Source organism: Ictidomys tridecemlineatus, unplaced genomic scaffold (genome assembly GCF_052094955.1).
Source record: "Ictidomys tridecemlineatus isolate mIctTri1 unplaced genomic scaffold, mIctTri1.hap1 Scaffold_92, whole genome shotgun sequence".
Lineage (NCBI taxonomy): Eukaryota > Metazoa > Chordata > Mammalia > Rodentia > Sciuridae > Ictidomys > Ictidomys tridecemlineatus.
In genome coordinates this window covers 929505-937564 of record NW_027526147.1, presented here as the reverse complement: position 1 = coordinate 937564, position 8060 = coordinate 929505, and positions in this window count along the sequence as shown.

Sequence of the window (8060 nt, the reverse complement as noted above, 5' to 3'; positions counted from 1 at the left end):
CAAAGCAGGAGTGGAAAGCTCTGTTTTTGCCCAGGGTTGGCAGCCCTGGCAGCCAGCAAGACATGAAGGGCACCTCATTCAGGACCACTGCCATGACCCATAGGGATGAGGACAAGGATCTTCTGAATGAAGCACAACATAAGCTATTTCCAGTGATTTGTCCCTCCATTAAAAAGGGAAAAATTAACTGGCCCAGTGTGGCTTTTTCCAGCAACAGAATGAACCCTGTCTAGTGTGGAAGAGAAATAGAGTGCTATTAGGAAAGAGTAACTGTGCTGGGAACTTTAGGGAGAAACAAACAACCAAATATATATATATATATATATATATATATATAATATATTTATTCTGAAGGGAAATCACCATGGTCCAAGAGGACAGTGATATCTACCTGCTGCAATTTAGCCACTTAGCATCCTGCAGAAGCCAAGAAATTTTCACCCATTTTTGCTCTTTGTTCAATGTCAGTGGGTGATTTGGGTAATCGAAACAAATTGCTCCATCTTGGTTTAAGTTAACTTACCATCACCACCGATCTGCCGTAGGTTACTCTTCCGCATGTGCTTGAGCACAGAGCTCAAAGATGCAGGTGGTTGCAACAGGAGATGAGATGATATCACAACCACTAAAGGCCTCATCACCAAAATGTAATCCAGCTACCAAAAACTGTTGACACACACAGACATGCTACATGTGCAAGATTCAGAAAAGCTGAAGGGAAGTAGTGATGTGGAATGAGCAAGCAAACTTACATCCACAAAGTGAGAAGGGACTCAGTTTTGATTTTTTCATCTCTGTACCACCTTTGATTGAGGAGACAGACCAGCACAGAGCAAGAGATGTCAGTCACTTCTAATATAGGGCTGGTCACACATCATGTGCACCCAGACACCTGATATAATCAACAACCAAAGCAGGAGGGCAATAAGTAAGTCTGTCAAGGGACACCGAGGCCCCCTCTGCCACCATTCCAGCCTTCCACACCATGAGTGCATTTATGGTGAGAGCCACAAGTCGTCTTTTGCTTTCTCAGTCATGAGGCTTTGTTGAGAGATCAGTTTGACAAAGACACATTCAAACTGGGGTCATGAAATACTATTACTCTCAATGCTTACACTGGGGTCTGACTCTTTCTTACTGAAAATACTAAAGTCATTTTATTGTTCTTTCTACCAGATTTTGAATTCTAACCTAATGACTGGTCAAAATTATGAATATGATATGCATCATACATTTATTAAATTCAAGTTAAAGATGGTGTGTGTGTGTGTGTGTGTGTGTGTGTGTATGTGTGTGCACGCAGTTTGTTTTCTTTCTTAAGAAGCAAGCTATAGCAAAACTGACATTGGGGCTTAGGACACATCATGTTCTCTAAGTCTCACTAGAATAGTAAGTGCCCTAACCACACAAAAGCCTCCTCACAACAGGGAGTGCTGCAGGCTGGCCTCTGAGGGCAGCTCCTTGGTCCTTGAAGACATGTTGAGGAAGGAACTCTGGTCACCAAGCAAAACAGATGGGCAGAGCAGGAAGATGTGGTAATGGCCCAGGTAGGTGTTGTGGTTTCTGGGAGCCACCAGGAAGTACCAGTATGGGGTTGCTGGAGCATCAAAAAGTGTCTGAAAGGACTGGAATCTGGAGATGTAAGACAATGCCTCACACTGTCCTGATTCCTCTGGAAGCTTTAGAGAAGGGTCTGCCTCAGCTTCTCTCCTAGTGCCTGATAGTCCTTTGGCTGGGGCATTGGGGTCCAGGGCCCACATGGTACCCTCCCTTTATGCTTCTCTGAATCTGTGGTCAATTTTCTCTTCTGATACAGTCTCAAAGTCATATTGGATTAGGGGCCCAGCCTGCTACAGTATTATTTAAGGTAAATCATCTCTACCTGCAATAACTCTTATTTTCCATGCAGGTCGCTGTCTGAAGAACCATGGGTGGGAACTCAGGAACAGGAGAGGTCACCACCTAAGCCAGGCGTTTCCTTAGCTGGGATATCAACTTCCCTTTTTTCCTTTGTTCAAAAATAAAAAATTAGAGAAACCCATCCCTGGGACTAGAGTAAACTTTTTACTTTTTTTAAAACTCCCTCATGCATTAATCTCTTAATGAATATCTAATGCTTTCTTCCAGAGACTTGAATGAGCAAAAATTGATTATCTATTTCCACACAAGATAAAACTCGTATTTTTAATTCCTGGTGAAAACTGCCAAGGTAACAAGTTAGGAAGCCATAGTTACATAACTAGCTGACAGTGATGTTAGTGTTGGAACCTGGATTTCCCAACCAGGACTTTCAGGTAATACAGGAGGTAGTAGATTTGGAAAGGCATGCAAAATTCCCTGGAGAGTCACTAGCAAAATATCTGACTTGAAGATGATGAAGGAGAGCCCCAGACCTGGAGAAAGGGCCCTGGAGAAGATCTCAAGGTCAAACAATGTCAGGGGCCGGCCATCAGCCCCATCCCACAGCAACTCCCACACAGGCAGGGGCAGTATGACACCCCTCTTGCATTGGAGACAGTGAGGCCCAGGGAACTGGTACTGCCTGTTCAAGGTCTAGATGACCAGGGTTGCAGGTGTGCTTGTTCTTAGCTGAGTCTGCCTCAACATGCCATGGAAAGACCAGTTTATTGGCAGGTAAGTGCCATCCCAGGACCCTCACATATATGCTTCACATTTGGCTTAGGCACCTGCCATATTTTCATTTATTTATTTATTTATTTATTTATTTATTTATTTATTTATTTATATGTTTTGAATACACAACAGTGGAATATATTACAATTCTTATTACACATATAGAGCTCAATTTTCATATCTTTGTATATAAAGTATGTTGACACCAATGCATGCCTTTATATATTTACTTTTTGTATTACAATTCTTGTTACACATATATGCCACAATTTTTCATATCTCTGCTTGTATATAAAGTATGTTGACACCCAATTTGAATCTTCATACATATACTTAGGATAATGATGTCCATCATATTCCACCATTCTTGCTAATCTCCTGCCCTATTTTCCTTCCACCCCTTTGCCTATCTAGATTTCATCTAATCCTTTGTTTTAATTAAAGAGAAAAATTCAATCCCTCCTCTGGGAGGTGAAGGCCTATGCAAATGCACACACTTCCTGCCACTAAGTTGGCACCATCTCTCCTCAGTTTCTTGAAGACAAGAATTTTATGGTTGCTGGGAGTTGGAAAAAAAATAAGGCATTAGCAAGTAAAAGATTCCTGGAAAACAGTGCACAGTTTCCCAGGTTCCAGGCCAAAGCATAAAACATAATGAGTAATGAAGCCAAGATTCACGTACATAGATCTCAATCCCTGCTCTGTTGGCTGTGGGTGGTGAAAATGTGGATTTTGGAAAAGAAATTTAGATAATAATAGCAATAACAATCTATCATATATTTGTTAGGATGTTTTTAAAATTAAGATTAACAGATGTTTGCACTACAACTCCATATTTCAGTAGCTGGTTAGAGGTGAAGGAGGTCGCAGCCAATGCCCCTGGGGCCTCTGAGGGATGTTAATAGATGTCATCCTCAGCTCAGCCTCCACAAAATAAAATTTATAGTCCAATAATTAAAGTCTAGTTACAGAGCAGAAAATGGCTAAAATACAGAATATCCAGGACACTACTAATTATTGGGAAGCTCCTAACCCCATTATTTGTCTTTGACCCTTGAGCTTCAAAAAAAGAAAGTATAATTTCTCAGCAAACTGTTTTCAGAAATTTCTAGAAACTATGCCAACTTGTACAGAGACAGATTCACATCTCATGTAGGTAAGAGTTCAGGCATCTTTCCCCTATTTTTGTGTGTACATTCATTCTCAAATAAGTAAAGCACACAACTTTGTTAAGAAACAGACTTAAGGAACTAGAATTTTGTTTTATTGCATTTGCACTTGAATAATATATAGAATCTGTAGATCTTAGGTGTATTTTCTACAATGTGAGCCAATTTTCACCTCAAACACATAGCTCTGCCTGGAAAATTAGCTTAAAACATTTATTACAAAGTGAAAATTTTGTGACATCATGATTTGTTGTAGATTTCCCATGGAATTCATTTTTTCTTACAACTTACCCTTCTTTCCACATCCTAACTCTGGGCTATAGGAAAAAGATGGCTTTACTGTTACTGGTGAGTCCCACTGATTCTACTGGTGCCACAAAGTTCATATTCAGCCAAGGAGAACCATCTGTGCTAATAGTGACACCAAAGACATGTTATGCTTAATGCATGCTAGGAATTGTTCTAAATCTTCTGCAGACATAGCTCAGTAAATCCTCAAATCAATCCTGTCTGCCAGGTATTATTGCTATTATATTTCAGAGACCTACTGAGATTTGTAAAACTATTAAGAATCTGAGTAGTGATGTGAGCTCAGGGAGTCAAGCCCCACATCTGTCCATAGCTACTTTTGTATGACTACCATATGAGCTGTGACTCAGTCTGTCCATCTTGTTTCCTCTTGTCCCTGAAGCTAGAGACAGAACTGGAATGGGCAGGCAGGTAACTCAGCAGAACCAAGTAGATTTTGTTAAGAAGATTGTCTGACTGAAGGTCCATAGAGCATTGCTCTTTCCTCTGAGACAGCTCCTCATGAGCAAGATGTGAGCCTGGAATTTCCCAGGGCTGTGTTTTTCAACTCATGGAGAAAAGCTGCCTTGATAGATGCCAGCACAGACCAAGATAAGTTATGCAAAATAGAGAAAAAAAGACCTGGTAGTTGAGGGACCTAGGTCAGTCTGAACTTCCCACCAGAGGGCTAACAAACTCCTTTTGTATGCATGAACTGTTTTGATATGATATTGTGGTACTTGCCATTTTAAGAGACTTGACAAAGAAAAATGCAGAGTAAATGCAGACAAGAGAAAGAACAAGTCCTCACATTTAAACATATACAAAACGACATAGATGGATTCTCACATTATAGCCATATAGATGAGGCCCTAAAAGACCTAACATCTTTGATAACAGTAACCTCAAAACTTGTCCAGACAAAAATTTCCAAACTTTAGTTATAAATCAAGGAAAGAATAGATGATAAATCCTGTTGAGCAAACACAGTTACCATTCTGCTCCATGGACCACTGCCCAAAACCTTTGTGTTAGATAAGGTGTGCTGCTACAATATCCAAAGTCATCTCCCTTAATCTAGTACACAGATCAAAACAACCTCAGAGCATAGAGACCATGGGCTATCCTTGAATGTTCTAATAGAAACCACTCATCAGTTTTTTGTTTAGATAAAATTATAGAAAGATATAAAAAATCTAAACCTATTGCTTGTAATAAAAAAAAACTCTTTCATAGGTGATAGTTAATATTATTTATATTACCCACATCACTGAGTATTATAGTACCTAGGATGAGATAGTTAATTATGATTACAATAGTTAATGTAAGTAAAGCTTCTATTACAGATAAAAACTTCTATTACATGTTTATGTCCAATAAATATTAATTTATTCTCAGCCTCTTATATTTCCTTTCAAATGGTTTTCATTCTTTTCCCATTCCTGTGGTCTGCTTAGGGTATGATTTGTGGATGAGTATAAAATAATATGCTACAATACAGAATTACTTTTTTAAAATGATCTAATTTAATCATTCCAAAATGTCATTCAATTTTTCATCTTAGGGTACAGTTCTTCAGATTAATTTTATTTTTAAAAGCTTCCTTTCTTTTTTTACTGGAAATTTATACCAAGCCAGTATGTTACAATGTTCTGCATGGGTGTGCATCAAAAATTAACAGAGAAGTTCTATTGAGGCACAAGATGTTTGTGAATTTTCTCCAGTAATTTTTCCCTTTATTTCATTCTCTCAGATTCCTTTTTAAAAGCTCTATATAAACTAAGAATCTGCTACTGATTCTGATACCAGTTCAAATCAGCAGGAGTGAAAAAAAGTACTACCAAAAAGGGAGAGATCTGTTTTTAAAAAACACTTTCCAATACTCTTAGCTAAGAAGTGGTGGAGTAACAGAGAAAACACTTCAAAGCAACTTCATGACATGACTTCATGCTGGGTACATTGCAAAATGCTCAGAAGAGGTTTCAGTGTGCAGTAAATATTAGCTAAAAGCAGTGTTTGTTTGGAGTGAAGAGGAATCAACCCAGCTAAGCTAACTGCAAACATAGCAAACTAGATGAACAGAATAAACTGGTGTGCCAAGAAAATAAGTTTAGCACATCCAAGTACTTGGAGGATGATAGGGTTTACAGTACAAATCAAGAGAGAAAGATTATCAGTTTAAGAAATAGTTATCCTTAATATTGGAAAATTCACATAGAACCATTCTACCTCACACCCAACACAAACCACATTGAGAACAGTGCCTTAGGCTCTCTCTCAAGTCTAAGTCTTAATCTTCTGTTCTCTTTAAGTATTTTTGGTGTATACTAATTGTACATGTTAGTGGGATGTTTTTATATTTTTGTGCATGTGCACAATATGGTTTTATCACTAACATTTTAAGGTCATAATATCAAAATCATATATAGTAAATATGGGATGTGTGTGTTTGTGTGTGTTTATATATATATGTGTTTATATATATATATATATATATATATATATATATATATATAGAGAGAGAGAGAGAGAGAGAGAGAGAGACATAGAGAGAGAGATCAAATTTTATTCAACAATACAGAAGAATGAAATTATGCCATTTGCAAGGAAATGCATAAAACTTGACAACATTATATCAAGCAAAATAAGCCAAATTCTGAAGGTCAAGGGTCAAATGTTGTTCCTCTATGTGTAAACTAGAAAGAAACAAAATTAAAAGAAAGGTGGATGGAGTGGTCTCATGAAAACTTAAAATAAAAGGGAGATCAATGGAAAAAAGGGACCAAAGAGAGTTGGGGAGAAGGAAAAGGAGACATACTGGTGAATTATATTGGCCAAATTATATTGTTATATAGTGTGCACATATGAAAATGTAACAACAAATTTCACCATTATGTAGAACTATAATGCACCAATTTAAAAAAAAAGTGGGGAAAAAAGATACAGTCAAGATGACTGACAATCACAGGAAGGCCAAAACATAAGGAGACACAGAGAAGGATCTCTGCTGAACCTCTACTGTGCAGAGTAGAGGATACATCCCAAGAGATCTGTCAAGCCTCCTTGACATTTCTGAATCACTTCTCAATGTGTTGTTCTGTAGCTGTGGCAATAAGTGGAGCTTGCAAATGAGGCAATGTGGTGGAGTGGCTTAAAATACCAAGTCCAAGACTGAAAAATGTCTCCTTACCCTATGTTTTCTCACTCACTTCTCTGTCTCATCAGTGCTAAACGATACAGCCAGAATGTGCACATGGAATAGTTTCAGGGTGTTCTCTAGCCCTGGCCTTCCTGTGGCTTGGCCAGCTCTTGAGTGTGACAGGCTCTTCTTTATTTATTTTCACAGTAAAATCAAACATAGAGAATGTAACTTTCTACAGAACTTATTCAAAGATGAGAAAATACTTCCAGAATACTTAAAAAAACTTGCTGAATCCTATATGGGACCCAGTTTTCTTATAATTAAAAAATAATTAATATTTTTAACTGGGTTTTTTGGATAGGAATACAGTATTTTATTTTCATTTCAATATTTGCATAATTCTCAAATGATGATGCCTAGAATATTTTGATATAAAACACAGATTATAAAATCTTTGGCATATCAAATGTAAAAACTGCCACTAATGAGAGTTTTAATTATGAATAATTTTAAGTTAACTTTTTAAATTTCATAATAGGTTTGGTGCTATACAAAAACTTTAAAACATGGAAAAGTTTTGAAAAATCCTAAAACAGAAGGTTCTGATTTTTCTGGATCTTGTTCTAGCAAGGGTTACAGAAACACTACAAATTTTGTTTCATTGATTTTTTTTTGCATTCATTTCCTACCTTCAATTTTGTTGCATTCTGCTCATAGTTTTAACATTTTCCCTCATTTTTTCTTGATTTAGGTAAATTTGGTATGTTCAGGGAGGAATTTAGGTGGTTGAGTTGAGAACATTCTTTGCATCAAGCATAAGCATTTAG